Genomic DNA, 14534 nt, shown 5'->3' with positions numbered 1-14534 from the left:
CAAGTCCTAGATTGGCTGGTGGATTGCCTAGACTTAAGAAAACGATGGGGAAAGTGTTATAACGCCGATTAAATTTAAAAGTGCATCATGTTTATGGTTGTGAAATTGTGACCGGAACAAACGCTGGAGGAAATATTTCCTCCCATATTTGAAAATTATTATTTGACCAAGCAAAGAACACCTGCAGCCGCCGCCGCCGCCTGGCACCACGGGCGCTGTCCTGGGCGCTCACAGCGAGCAGGACACAGTCCTGTGCTCAGAGCAGTGTGCTCAAGGCCATGTACTGCAGACGATGCAGCGGCAGAGGACTGCAGCTGCCATCAGGAAGGGCATCTTTTAATTGTAAAGACAATCCCAGCACACAGGAAGTACAGGAGGGTCTCTAAGTCGGGGAGGACAAAAATCGGTCCTGCCGGCCACCACCTCCCCGCCCATGCCTAGGTGAGGAAGTGCCGGCACTCTGCCCTGGGCCACAGTGCGACTCCAGCATCCGCCCAACAGAGCCCGAGGGCAGCCTCCCCACGGTGAAGTCACACAGCAGCATGAACCATGCGACATCCCAGTTCACAGTTTCAGCAGAGAAACAGCGAAGTCCTACTGTACAGCACCGGGAACTATATTCAATACCTATAATGAAAAAGAACATGAAAAGGACTGTATACGTGTATAACTGAATCACTGTGCTATACACCAGAAATGAACACAACATTGTAAACTGACTGTACATCAATTTAAGAAAAAAGAATAAAAGAAAAATTCAGAAGCAAGATCAGCTGGAACTACCACACTAAAGGAAGGCTTTGTAGAAAGGAAACTCAGACAGCGCCTTGAAGGATGGGTAAGAAACCTGTGAGAAGTGCACATCCCCAGGCCCCAACCCAGAGCGACTGAATGGCAAACTCCTGCTCTAGCAGGCCCTCCGTAACAGGCAGGGTGGATGTGCGCTGGCAGGCGAAAGCCACTGGATTCTGCCCTGCCTCTTCTCCAGCTGCTTCCTGTCATGCCACTCAAGTCACCCTTACAACCACCCTGTGCAGTCCAGAGGCTGGAACATAGCTCCCTCCTCCACAGCGAGAAGAGCAGTAACAAGACACTGCGGGCCTCGCCGGGCCACACTGCTGATGCGCAGCTCAGCCTGGGCTGCAGCCAGGTCTCCGGGCACCAGAGAAGTGTTATTTCCATCAGCCATGGGGTAAGAGCATGGTGGGAGCACGGTCCCTCCAGCCCCCAGCCTCCCAATTTCCTCTCTCACCTTCCACGGAGTTGGCTGGCCTCCTGAAACAGGCTGTGAAGAAAAGGCCAGCGGGGGTGATGACAGCTGCTGACAGAAGGAAGGTGAGAGGGTCCGTGCGGGCCCCCACCAAGCCATCCCTGCAAGGACGGAAAGTGATCTCCATCACAGCCAGCACCACCCCGTCAGGCCCCAGCATCCAAGAGCCTCAGCTCATCAGATGCCACGGCCCAGAGCTGGCCAGTGGCAAAAATGTGGAAACTCAGCCTCCAATGAACCCCAGGAACAGAGCCATGAGAGCCGGTCCGGGATCCAACTCTTTGTGCCAAGCTCTCTTGGGCAGAAACAATCAGAGTTTAAAAAGAAACCCTCTGCAGTCCAAGGCCAAGGGGACGGGTCAGCTAGGGTTGGTGGAAAGGGCATGGCTTTCAAGCCAGTCGTAGGGTTTACAATCAATCCCACTGAAGAGCGTTGCAAACCACCTTCCTCACCTGCTCTGAGACTGTTCCTTCCCAGGTAAAGGGGAGGTGACACAGGAAGGGAAATTACACACACCAAGGTCCCGGCAGAGGCCTGGCCACATCCTCCTTTCTTCCCTCCCTTTGGGAATTCTCTCTTTCTCCATCTCCACAGATCCTAAGAAGAGGATGTCAGGGTTGCTAATGAACCAGGCTAAAGGGAAGTAACTCTGCCCAGGGCAGAGGACAACTTCTGAAAGTACCGTCTCACATTAGATCACAGGTCTGTCTATGTTGAAACTCCGTCTGTGGGCCGATAGCTCTGTTAGGACTGGCTTCACCCATCACTCCGCACTCACAAGAATGAGCTGCTCAAGTTCACAAGAATGAACTTAAGCAACACTGGGTAGACAGAAAAATCGGGAATTCTCCAGAATTCTCAAGTTATCTGAAATGAAGCAGTAATTCTCAGTAATCAGTAATCCTCAGTAATCAGCAATTCTCTGGCAAACCACATACACAGGCCAAATACAGCCGAGCGCCTACGTTTGCAAATAAAGTTTTACGGGAACACAGCCGTGCTCATTCATCCATGTGGTATCTCTGGCTGCTCTGAAGCTACAAAGGCAGAGCTGGGTTGCAAGGGCTAAAATACTTACTATCCAGCCCTTTACAGAAAAATTTACCAACTCCTGATCCAAAGAAAGCCAAATATAACCGCTGCAGTTTGAGCTCTCCAAGAAGCGGACTCTGAGGAAGAGCCGAGAGTTCAGGATGGTCAGTAGGGAAGGCCTCTGGGACGGGAAGGGAGAGTAGGAAGCCGGGGTGGGCACAGAGGGGACTCAGACTGCACTCAGGTCCCGAGCCTCGGCTGGCTCCCAGGGAACGCGGGAGCCAGCTGCCCTGCAAACTTGTCCTGAACAGGCCGAAACGGCTGCACTTTTATACTCCGTCTTGCTCAGTCATTGGAAGCCAGCCACGCCAGAATGGTGTGCCAGACGAGGCAGCCCCCTAAAGGACTGACTGCTGAGGGCTGTTTGCTGATAACACGCCCAGCCCCCAGGGCAACAAATCCTCCCTCCAAGGTCCCCTCCGAGGGGACCAGTTTGCACCTACATGCCCACCCCACTCACACTCTTGAAGTTTTCCCTCACCACCCTGAAGGGCACCCCACCACTACACCACCAGTGGGACACAGGGGTCAAGGTGGAACCGTTTTCAGAATGACAACTAAGAGATCATCTTAAATGTACTCCCAGTAACATTTCCAAGAACTGTTCATGTCCATAGGTTTTATCAGAACTCATAAGTAGAGAAACAGGCTATGAATACATGAATGCCAGTCCCATGAATTCCCAGGAAAAGTGGACTTTCTATTTCTGTCAGCAGAACACCAGATAACAGATAACTGTTACACAAAGCAAAATACAGCAAGTGCTAAAAGGTAGGAAGTGATTCTGGTGTTCAGAAGAAGAAAGTGTGTTTATTAAGTACTTTTTATAGCCCAGGCACTGAAATACATGTATACAATACATATTATATATAATATATACTCTGTGTGTATATATACAGATCTGGGTGTGTGTGTGTGTGTGGTGTGTGGTGTGTGTGTGGGGTGTGTGTGTGGTGTGTGTGTGGTGTGTGTGGTGTGTGTGTGTGTACACACAGAGACTATTGTGTATATGTGTACACACATACACAATATATATAATAGATCTCTATATGATATGTACATGATAGTGGGTTCTTTTTTCATTTAAAGTTTTTAGCCCCATTTAACAGGTAAGCAAACTACATCTCAGGGTGATTCGCTAACTTGCTCAGGGAGGGGTCTCTGCCAACGGGAATATCCGGAAAGTTTTAATAAAAGAAGTATCATCTCAGCTGGTTCTTGAAGCTTTGGTGGAATTTTAATTCATATTTGTGAATTTTAGTTACAAAAGTGACACAGGCTCACCGCGGAAATTTTTAAAATATAAAAAAGCACAAAGATGCAAGTTTAGAGGGAAAAAAGGCCCCCAAGTCCCACCTCAGTATAAAAACATTGTTACCATTTCGGTGCAAATCCCTACAAACTTTTTTCTGCTAATCGCTTCACCTCAAACAACAATTGGGACCACACTGCTGCGTCACCTGCATTTCAGTAAGTGTTATTTCATTAAACCCTCAAAATAGCCCGACAAAGTCAGAAGTGCTGTCAATCCCATTTTATAAGAATAACTTGAGGGATGGAAAAGTTAGCTTGTCCAAGTCACACAATGGAGAGAAAACGCACAAGGAGAACGTCTTTCCCAGGGGCCCCTCCCCGTCCTCCCGGCTGCCTCCCGGACGAGGGGCTGTGCCCTGGACACAGGAAAGGGCCCCCAAGAGGACCTTTATAATGTTGGATTCGGTGGCTGCTTCCATCTAGGGCATAAAGGAAAGGGGGACATTTAAACATGACCCGCAACTTTCCAGCCTGGGCAGCTGGTGGTAGAATGATAAGTCCACAGATGATGTCAGTTTCACAGTCTGTTCAGTAAGACGTGTAACTTCTACTGGGCAGAAAGTGTTCTCTCAATTGAGACTCGCCCCTGACTCAGACAGGGCTCTAGGCACAGGCGGCCCAGGGAGGTCTTGTAATATCTGCGGTCCGGTCACCACGGAGACCTGGCCCTGGCTGGAGTCTGTGGGAACCAGCGTGGGGGCTGGAGCACCCCCCCTGCACCGGCCCAGGACTGCCCACACCGCCCTTTCCCACCGGGCATCTGGAACAGGCACCAGGCCATAGTGAGGTCAGGCAGGACGGCCCCCTCCCCCTCCACACCAAGTGGACTTCATTTCTGCCCTGGCAGAGATAAGGACAACAAGTTTTTGCCAAAAAAAGAAGAAATCAAAGTATAAAATGTACCTCTTCTCTGGGCCGCATGTTCCTGGCTTGACTTATATCCCTTACATAACAGTGATATTATTTGTTAGAACAGCACAGAGAGTTTCAGGAAAGGCCAGACATGCCAGCCTGGGATCTGGCCCCTAGGGTTCCAGCACCGACAGAGGGGAGCAGAGTGGGGTGTGTGGGAGTCAGGAACGTCTCCTATTCCAGCCTCCAACCCAGGCCACACCCTGCGTCCCCAGACAGGGAAACGCGGCCCCAGACAACAGTGCAAGAGGGGTTTTCAGACAAAGAAGGAAGACTGGGCACCTGTCCTGGGACCCTCAAACCCTTGTCTGTCTGACAAGTTCATCTTTGACGAGGGAATCAGTGACTCACTGGACAGAGTTCAGGTTCAACTATTGGCTGAACGCACAGCACCCAGTTCCACCACCCACATCCCCCAGCACAGGACAATCTGTTTTGTTGCTTTTTCCTCTTGGGTTCTTTCAATTGTGCCCCTTTCAAGAAATTCACTCTCAGGGAACTAATTTTTCCATAGTTGCTAGTTTATTCCGGTTTTTTCTTTATAAAAGCTGCTCTCCATTTCTGGATGACATCCGATGACCTGCATCAGTAGAAAACATTAGCTTTGCCCTCTGACTCTAAAAACTTGGCAACAAAGTCAGATTCCCTCCAGGTCCCTCTAGTGTGAGACTTCTGTCCTCCTTTCACGAAGGCACACCACGGCTCACTCTCACATGCTCCAGACAGAAGGCCAGGCCCTTACAAGTATTCCACAGGATGCCTTCTGCAGGCCTCTTTCTTCCTCTAAATCTTTCCAGTTTCTGATCCGCGCCCACCACACATATTTTGCTTTTTTCTACATTTTGTCTCATTGTATCCAACCACTGTGTCCTCTCTTATATACTGGGACAGAAAATGCCCAATAAATATTGATAAATGCGGTGACTCTGATGAACCCTTCCCATCTCTTCCTTTTTCATTCTTTTTCCTTGCGTTTCCCCATCACCGACCCCGTCTTCTATGGCTTCCAGCTAAGATCTCCACCTGCTCCCTGAGACTTTGCAACTTGCCCCTTACTTGTACCGTGTCTACCATTTCTTTATCAAATAAAGTCCCTGCACAGGACGAACTTCACTGCTCCCACACCAGTAAAAGCTCACGCTCCCTTTTTGATTCAATAGTAAATATTTACTGACTACCTACTGTGTTCCAGGCACTGTTCTAACAAGGCAGATGACCTCCCAGTCCCGTGGAGGTTACGTCTTAGTGGTGGGAACGCAACAATAAGCAAACGGATAAACCAGGAAACAATGCGCTCAGTAGGAAGTAAAGCGGAGTCACGGAGCAGAGCGGTGACTCGCCTTTCCCGAGCCTTAGTGAGAACAGTCCCTTGTCTTCATGTTTATCAAACACCTGAGCCTCCTACTCCTTTGGCGACAGATAGGCACGCATTGAGAGAGCAGGTCCCCAACGTCTGCTTCTGCCAACCAGCCCTCCGAAGGGATGAGCAATGCTGTCCAGCTCGTGAGCACTGAACCGGACAGGTAATCCTTGGAAAGAGCTCAGAGTGGTGTCCGGTACACAGAGCTACTCAACAGATGGCAGCCGGGGAATCTGGGACGGACAGGGGAGCCACCACTGGCAAAGGCCACCTCCTTTGCTCTACTTTTAGTCTACTCTGCATATTATAAAAAAATACATACAAGATCTTGTGGTAGCTCACAGCGAAAAAAAATGTGACAATGAATACATGTATGTTCATGTGTAACTGAAAAAATGTGCTCTACACTGGAATTTGACACAACATTGTAAAATGACTGTAACTCAATTAAAAAAAAAAAAACATTTAAAAAAAAAAAGTAGTCTGACATATGGGCAAATCTGGAAGTGAAGGAGGTAATAACCCGTGGGGGCCATTCTCTCTTTCCCTGTTCAGTCTCCTGGTCCCAACCCAACTCCAGTTCACTGACATCAGCTCCCAAAAAAATTACCTCCATAAGGCCCTCGTATCAGGTAGGACTGGGGCTGAGACAGTCATGCCATCCGTACTCTGGTCTTTCCTCTTACCTCCTACCTCCTAATATTTGTATAAATACTGGAGGATTGCAATAAACTTCTGTATTTTAGAGTGCAGCCTGTCCTTTAATTCTGGAAGCAACATACTGATGAACCTTTTGGTAATGCTAAGGCTCAGGCAGCTCCCACTCCTTCCATGTACGTACGTGTGTGTGTGTGTGTGTGTGTGTGTACATATATACACACATATGCAAATGCTTCAGACTGAGACGTTGAGATGTTAAATACTCTGGGCATACAAGTTGACTACAACTCTAAAGAATTATTGACCTGCAGCATTAGATTTTTTTCCAAAGTCTAGATGTAAGCTGTCTGATAAAGAAACATTTTTATTCGCCTTTGGAACAAAGCAGAGAGACAATGGCCTGGAGGAGCAAGATGGCAAGGAGTGAGCAGGAGAAGCGAAGCATTTGTCCCAGAGCCAGAGACCATCACACTGCCTGGCTAGGATGGGGGGCTTGGGGAATAGATTCCTTAAGGGTTATTACTTGGGGAGGAGAACCTAATAAAATACTGAGCCCCTTGACGGCAGCAGAATGGAGACTTCGATGAGTGTTATTTGGGTGTTCATAACTCCTGAAGGCTGGAAAAGACAGGAACATCTTAGTTATCAGTGGCTCCCAATAGTCCGCCACATCTCTTTCTCCAAGCTCTTTCTTCTCCCGTCCTCGTGAGAACGAGAGAAATCAAAGATCTGCTGACTTAGAGTGTGTGCTTCCATGTCTCGGGCTCTGTAAGCATTTGGTAAATATTTATTGAGTGAATGGAAGAAACAGACCAACCTCCATCAACAGCACAAACCTATCTGAATACTGAATAGGAAGGCAGGGAGAGGAGAAAAAGGAGATTCATTCCAACTGCTACTCAGTTTCCTGTCTAGTATTCCTCAGCGGGCTCTGATAACCGTTAGCTCCCCGGTGTGTAAACAGACGATGGAGTGTGGAGGCGTGAGGGGAGAAGATACGTGCTAGATGTGTTTGTAGTACTACTTACAAAAGTAAAAAGGGCCTTGTCAGTTAGCTGTGGTTTTTAATCACAGGAATTCTCAGCTTTTACTGTGCTGATATACACCACGAGAATACATACTGTGGACTACATAGAATATGTTTCCAAATGTGTTTAATCATGAGCTGTTTGGAGGGAAGTGTCTTGCAAGACAGTGTTTCTTGGGTATCTGATTCCCTGGAACACACTTTGGGAAACACTGGTTTAATACTATCTGGACTTCTTTTTGGCTTTGATTGATGTGGCTTTTCCTGACCATCACATAGCCCTCAAAGACCGTTCTGTACTCATTCTTGTTATACAGTTTCTTATGTAAGTGTGAATCCTTGAAAGTGCCCACACTTCCTCCTGAACTCCACCTCCCAACTCTAAAGTCCAGTGTCGACTTAGACCCCGCGTGGTCCACCACGGTCTTCTCACAGACCTTCCAAGAGTCTTCCACAGGCCCTCCACTTTATAACCTGTAAGAGAGGCTGTTATCTACCCATGCAAAACACATGCGTGCATCAAAAAATACGCACCAAGTATCTCTTATGTGCAAGGCGCTGGGGGATAAACAGTTACCTGACACAGATCATGCCCCGAGGGGTATATGGTTTTTGTTTTAATTGAAGTATAATTGATTTATAATGTATTAGTTTCTGGTAGACAGCATAGTGATTCAGTTATATATATATATATATTATATATATATATATATATATATATATATACACACACACACACACATACACACATATATATATTCTTTTTCATTACATGTTATTACAAGCTATTCAATATAGTTCCCTGTGCTCTGCAGTAGGACCCTGTTGTTCATCTATTTTATATATAGTAGTTTGTAGCTGCAAATCCCAAACTCCTAATTCACCCCTCCCCCTCTTACCCCATTTCCCCTTTGGTAGCCATACGTTTGTTTAGGAGTATACAGTTTGAAAATAACTGTAACTTAAAATGAATAAAATGAATAACCTGATTTTGTGGACCTGGGTAAGTTACATAACATCTCTATCATGAAATAAAGCCACACGAGCAAAGTGGGGATAATTGTATCTGCTCTCATCTTTGTCATCTCGATCAAAACCATCCAGCACAGAGAAGATTCTGACACTAGAAATAGCATTCATGGTAAGAAAACCCTTGAGAAGCCACACAGCAGGTTCACCGGAAGCAGGCCTCGTCCTCAAGCGCTTCACTGAAGCGCCCCGGTCACTGCCCTGCGAGCCGCGCCGGCGAGACGGCGCTGGCGGCCTGCCTCCCGCGCTCCCCCGGCTCACGCCGCCCTCTCGCTGAGGCAGCAGGGGGCCGAAGAGGAGGTCGCAGTGGCCAAGTCGGCCTGGTTGGTCACTCCAGTCCTCCAGCCTGGCCCAGCCTCTGTGGTCTGGCCTGGTTCTCACAGACACTTTCAACAGATTTTCACAGTATTAGGAGCATATTTTTTGTCATTACCTACTTTTGACAAGTGAGTAAACTCAGGCTCTGAAAAAATTAATGTGTTGGCCAAGAGCACCCTCCTAACAAGTGACAGAGCTAAGACGACTGTCACCAGGCCGGTGGCCCATAAACAAGACACGAGGTGGAAGGTGAGGAGACTGCTGTCCAGGCAGAGGGCAGGCAGGGCCCCTGCCAGGGTGGCAGAGGGGAGAGAGGACAGGTGCAGGAGACCAGGAAGAAGCACCGCTGCCATTTTGGGCAGCGGAAGGACCGCGAGTCCTACAGTGTCCCTAACTCCCCCCGCCACCCCTGGAAGAAAAGTACACGGCGTCTAACGTCAGAGCACATACCCGCACACGGGCACTGGCCTTAACTCAGCCTCCCACTGCCGAAGAGCTGCTTCACTCACTCTGACCCGTGCACAGTCCCTGTCTGCAAAGAGAGAAGCTTCTTACAGGGGCAGGGGACCAGAAAGGCCACAATGAGGGCACAGCACCAGGGGCTCCGTCCCACTCAGGTAACCTGGAGTCCAAGGCTGGTTCTGCCACCAAGCAGTGACATGACCTTGGGCAGATCACAGAACGCCACTGGATCGCATTTTCTCCACCCATCGCTCATTCATTCACATATTCAATAAATACTTCTCAGTGGTTCACTAGGTGCCAAGCACTGTGCCAGGCCCTAGGGGGACAGGTGTCCCTGAGCCCACGTCGGTGGGAGGCAAACATCAGATGAGTCCAGTTCTACAGCAGATTCCCCTTCCTCGGCCCCGTGACGAGTCAGTCACCGAGTCCTGTCTATTTCACAGCGTCCAAAGCATCGCTTGAGTCATTCGCCTCTCAGCGCCTCTCCACCGCCGCCCTGGTCAAAGCCACGGCTCGCAGACACGGGAGCCCTGCCGGGGGGAGTCTGAGGGGCTCCGTCACCCAAGCAGAGGAGGGCTCAGCTGTTGCTGGACATTATTCCTCGGGGCCCTGCCTGCCGGAGGAGTGAGACCAAGTATCCTGGGCGTCAGGCATCTCGTGTGCGAAGACAAGGAGGCCTCGAGGCTTAAGGACACCCTGAGATGTCTGAACATGAGACTCACATTCCAAAGAAACCACAGATAATTAAAAATCACATTATGCACATAATTGTTTCAAAGGGAGGGGAAGCTAGAAGCCAGAAGGTTTAAGTGTCACCATAACAAAGTTATGTTTCCTCCAGGAATTTTAATAATAAAGTGTTTTTAATAGTTGTAAGTGTTTAGCCATAAAACCAGTACATCACTAAGTAAATCCAGCCTTTGATGATTCTGGCTTTTCTGCTCCAGAAGAACAGCTCTTCTCCTTGTCCCCCTCCCAGCACCATCTTATCACAGCTTTTTGCCATACTTTTGTACAGGAAACAAAACACAAGCCTCTCAAACAAAGCAGCAGAGTTGTGTATCCCCGTCCCCATACAAATCCATTTCCCCAGCAGATACGGAAACTTGCCTCAGTTTCCTGGTCTGTAAAATGAGGACGGTAATAGGACCCGCTTCAGAGAGTCCGAATGGGTAGGACTGCATCAGCTGATGTCTGTGAGCTGCAGGGAGCAGTGTCCAGCACGCAGCACGCGCGTACATTACGTCAATTACATTACACGACAGATAAATCACGCTGTGCCTAATTCCTGCTATGAAGATACCTGATGTGGGAGAACTGGGTTGAAAGCAAAGAAAGGGAAAGGGTAACAGACACAGCACAGTATGCCAGCTACACAGCAGAAGGGAGTCAGAGGGACTCCCTCCAGAGACGGTGTATCACATCAAACACGCACACTCCTGAATAAACGTGCTGCGCGCACAGCTACATACATCCACGTACATCTACGTGCATGCACGTGCAACTCCTAACTGCCCCACTTAAAAACCAGGCTCTGAATCAGAGGCAAAAGAAAAAAAAAAAAAAACAAGACATTCATTCATTGTGCCCTACTTCTCTTTTATAATAACACACAAGAGGTTACAAACCTCAAATTGGGTCCAGTCCCAGAATTTGGTCAGTAAATTGAAAACAATAAGAACATAAAATGACTGAGATTCTCCATCTGCAGAAATAAACCACTCAGGAGATGGCTGTAAACGTGCTGTGGATGGGAGCAGGGCTTCTCCCCATTTTCCGTCAAGGAGACAGGATGCCTTACAAATTCAATTAAGGGCACCAGAGTCTCCCCCAGGTCCCATCAGAGTGACCCCAGGGTGTCTCCCCAGGAACTCACATAGGAACCCACTCAGTTGAACTGCAATGAATCTGAGGTGATGTTGTGTTGTCATAGCAGAGGGTGGGGGCCTCAGGAGTCCGGAAACTGACTCTCGGGGCGTTTCCGCCACTGCCCAGGGCTCTGTTTCTACATCATCAGACCTGTCAGGTTGAAGCTTCCCCCAAGACAGCTGGGCCCTTTGGTCTAATTCCAAGATCTCGAAGGGGAATCTCACCTGTCCCTCGGTGCCCTCGGTGGAGGGCTTTCCAAAGATTAGAGTCCTCACTCACCTCTCCAACCAGAACCTCACTCCCTGTACGTCAGCAAATTCAGTTGGTAAAAGAGCCAGTTTGGCAGGCAGGCTGCCTGGGTTTGAATCCTGGGTCTCATCTTTGTTGGCTGAAGACACTGAGCATATTCAGCATCTTAGTCGCAGTTCCTCACTGACGGGGATAACAACAGTACCTCCCTCGTGGGCTACTGGGGGAGACTAAATTAGAATAATCTAAAAAAATGCATTTATTTTGTGCCCAATGAATGCTTGCAGTTTTTATTGTTGGTTATCATTGGTCATTGTACTGTTACTGTTGGTCTGGTTAAACCCTGACTCATTGTCCCCACCCTGTTTGAACACCTCTGGACAAACCACTGAGATCAGACTGTAGATCTGAAAAGTTAACCAAGTGATGCAACCTGAGTAACCCCAGTAACGTTCTGCTCTCCCTGCCTCAGAAGGAGACTTCTTTATAACTATTAGTGGCACCACTAATATTAAGAAGGATCATGCATGGAAACAACCTAAATGTCCATCGACAGATGACTGGATAAAGAAGTTGTGGTATATTTATACAATGGAATACTACTCAGCCATAAAAAAGAGTAAAATAATGCCATTTGCAGCAACATGGATGGACCTGGAGATTGTCATTCTAAGTGAAGTAAGCCAGAAAGAGAAAGAAAAATACCATATGATGTCACTCAAATTTGGAATCTAAAAAAAAAAAAAAAAAAAGACATACATGAGCTTATTTACAAAACAGAAACAGACTCACAGACATAGAAAACAAACTTGTGGCTACTAGTGGGGAAAGGAGGTGGGAAGAGATAAACTGGGGTTCAAGATTTGCAGATATTAACTACTATATATAACATAGATAATCAACAAGTTTCTTCTGTGCAGCACAGGGAACTATATTATACCTTGTAGTAACCTATAATGAAAAAGAATATGAAAAGAAATATACGTATGTATATGTATGACTGAAAATAATACACTGCATTGTAAATTGAGTATACTTCAATTAAAAAATTTTAAAAAAGAATGATCATGTATGGCCAGAAATAACTTTTTGAATAAATACATTACTCTGCAAAACAAAACACACGTTATGGAATGACCCACAGTAGCCTCGCAGGGGCCCAGCCTCCGTCAACATTTTCCTTGAAACCACTGAGCAGGGAGCCTTAGAGCTGGTCAGGGCCCGAGACGGAAACTCACTTTCCGACTCTCCGACTGCACGGTTGGGACAGAGCAGACGGCTTTCTCCTCTTTTCTGATTCGCAGTCAGATGCTCGTTGTCCTGTGTCCCCCACATTCACAAATCACTGACAACTCAGCAGAACCGCAAAGAGGACCACCAAGCGGCAGCCTGGAGTTCAGAGACTTGAGCTCAACCCTCCTTCCATGAGGGTGACCGCGGGCCAGACCTGAGCCTCTGCCTTGGCCTCAGTCCCCAAGCCTGGAAATGGAAAACAGGGTCACTCGGCCACTTCTACCACTCAAGGTGGCGGGGCAGGTGGCACGGACTGAGACGGGCAGGTGTCCTGTGGCCTGTCCTCGTGGGCATCAGAGCAAACTGTCACAAGCCAGCTGTCATCCTGCCCAAGAGGGAGGTGCCAGAGTGACCGAGCTGCAGGAGGACGGAGACCACAGGCCTTGGAAGAAAGCTTTCTGGAGGAACAACAGCGAATTCACACATTTCCTTCCCCTACTTCGTGGGCCCCCGACCCTTCTTAACACGTTCAAGGAAGTAGAGCCGAGAACGCCGGCCCAAGCTTGGCCTGGAAAAGCAGGTGATAAATCATAAGGCAATCGATTCTGCTGCAAGGAATGGGAAACACATGGCAGGTCGTTCTAATTAGCCACTCGATGCGCGGCACCGCGTTGGGGTGTCGTTCCCAGTGTTTCACGTGTGACTTGTCCCAGGCCGCTTTCTCACCATAGCAACCCAAGTTTACCAGAAAGTAGAAGAGTCTGCATTTGAGAGAGCTGATGGAGTCTGGTGCAGTTTTGCTAACCGCAATCAGTTTTTAAAAATAAGAAGCAGCAGCCAGATATCTCCCTCTCTGCGCACGTCCTTCGAGAGAGGTTCTCTGCCTCTCCCCTTACAGCCCTGCTCTCTCCCCAGCCCTCGCCGCCTCCCCGCCCTCTCTCCACCTCCCTGAAAACTCCTTTACTGTGTATCTGTTTCTCACCAACTGAAGAAAGTGGGAGAAGGAACAAGAGAGCTTAGCCCATGTGCGTTCTCCAAAAATACCCATTTTTACGAGCCCCATGAGGATGCAGCCTTACCAGCTTCGTTCTGTGTGACATCCATGGCAGCTCAGTAGTTTTTCGCATGAATGAATGAATGAATGAAGCCCCTCCCTCCATTTGCTATGACTGTGGACTTTAACACGATAATCCTGCTTCAGAGAGGTGGCAGACAGCGGCACAGCAGGCCACAAACCTGCTGGCCCGAGAACTGAAGACCAGTGTCCCGTTCAACCTTGCCCCTACCATTCTGTGCGGGCCTCACTCACATCTCCTCGGAACTTTATTTTCTTCCCCTGAAGATAAGAGCATCAAGCAAGAAATTCTTTGAAGGCTCCTTTGTTCTAATCTTGAGGGTTCCCGCAAAGGCCCTGCAGGGAGAGAACCACGCCTCCGTGGGTGCCCGTGCTGACCGGCTTCTCTGACTGCGGAAATGGGCCGAGCTTGAAGAGGCCGAGAGTGTCCACTGTGTCCTCCACTGAGCTGGGAAGGGGGAGCTGGAAGAGGGTCAGCTGTCGGAATCACTGGAGGACCAGATCCCAGCCCGACTGCCCCCGTCTGGGTTGGCTGCCCCCACGAATTCAATTCCTGTCAAATCTGCATGACTCTCCACCTTACTTAGCTCTTCAAGGCAAAACCGAACTCTCAGTGACAAGAGGTCATGCAGTCCTTTCCCATCTCTAGGACCGCCCTTGC

Source organism: Camelus dromedarius, chromosome 34, assembly GCF_036321535.1.
Source record: "Camelus dromedarius isolate mCamDro1 chromosome 34, mCamDro1.pat, whole genome shotgun sequence".
In the NCBI taxonomy this organism is placed as follows: domain Eukaryota; kingdom Metazoa; phylum Chordata; class Mammalia; order Artiodactyla; family Camelidae; genus Camelus; species Camelus dromedarius.
The sequence above is the reverse complement of the archived record's forward strand: the minus strand, read 5'-3'. Positions refer to the sequence as shown.